This window comes from Dipodomys ordii, unplaced genomic scaffold (assembly GCF_000151885.1).
Source record: "Dipodomys ordii isolate 6190 unplaced genomic scaffold, Dord_2.0 Scaffold113, whole genome shotgun sequence".
Lineage (NCBI taxonomy): Eukaryota > Metazoa > Chordata > Mammalia > Rodentia > Heteromyidae > Dipodomys > Dipodomys ordii.
This window is the reverse complement of record NW_012267329.1, coordinates 4,824,700-4,826,060: the sequence shown is the minus strand read 5'-3', so window position 1 is coordinate 4,826,060 and position 1,361 is coordinate 4,824,700.

Sequence of the window (1,361 nt, the reverse complement as noted above, 5' to 3'; positions counted from 1 at the left end):
CAGTGATCATATACCTTGAAATATGTTTTCTGTTCTCCTTTGGGTCTAAATCCCCAGTGAAGCTGGAGATTCAAGTATCAATGCAAAAGCATCATGGAGCATTTTCAGGTTCTTCAGTGGATATTGGGCAACTCAATTCATATAGCAATAGTGATCTTCCAAGGTGTTACCAATTCTCTGGAGGTCAATTTATTCGTTTCTATCTTGATCTTCATGCATAGACTTATTATCTTGGTTTGACATTTACTAGGGAGTATAATTAGATGCCCTGAAAAAGTGATAAGAATCATAAATATCTTGATAGCTATGATGAAGAAATAGTGTTAAACGTCAGGTATAAAAACTAGCATTAGCTATAACCATTCCATGTGGTTGTTCATGAGACCCTTGACTTCCTGTTACTTTTTCTCACAGTATTCCAAAAGACATTCTTAGGCAGTCACTATGGGGCATGGTGACAACTTTTAAACCTCCAACTCCAACATACAGAATAGTAAGAAACTCCCAATTATTATGTATCTGATACTAATAGTTGGCTTCGACCATTCTTTGCCTCTTTAATTTAATTAATATTATCATCTATAATAAATAACTTAAAAGTCTCCTAACCTTAAAGTCTCACTAGTTGGTTGTTGTTGTTTCCCTTTGCTCCCATGTGTGTTATCTTGTTTTGTTTGTCTGGTTATACTTTTCACTGTGTTCCATGGGAATAACTAAGGTTTGGGTTATCTATTTGAATACTGATTTTGCCCTAAGATAATCAAGTTTCCTGACCATCCTCCATGCAACCTCATGGCTTACAATTTTCAGACACAAATTGTGCACCTTAGTTTTAATATGTCCTTCTTGCCAAGTATTTTAGATTGGTATCGGTAAAATATGCTGTGGTACATGTGAGGTAGAACTCCATGTAAAACTCTGTTGTGAATAACAAAAAGGATCAAGAATCTCTGTAAAGTTAATATATATGCACACATTTAAAGAAGCCTATATGCCTTCCAGATAAGAAAGTGTCAGACCATTAGCACATAAGAATTGCTTTATTGAGTAGGAGGATTGTGGGAGAACACAGAATCTTCAACATGAAGACTGATTGACCCTTTTCTCTTACTACTCCTAGTCATAGAATCTAACTCCCTGGAGCCCCATTTTGAGGCTGTGGGTTTCTAACTACTATAATCACAAGAACCACTATTTCTTCAGAGCTTGCATTATATCAACTCCTATGCTAAGTATTTTACCCAGCAAGAAAGTGCTTTTATTATCTTCATTGTTCTGAGGAAATGACACAGCTTGGAGAGTCCAAAAGACTTAGGCTGAACTTTGGAAAGCAGTATGGAGGCTCCTCAAAAGACTCCACA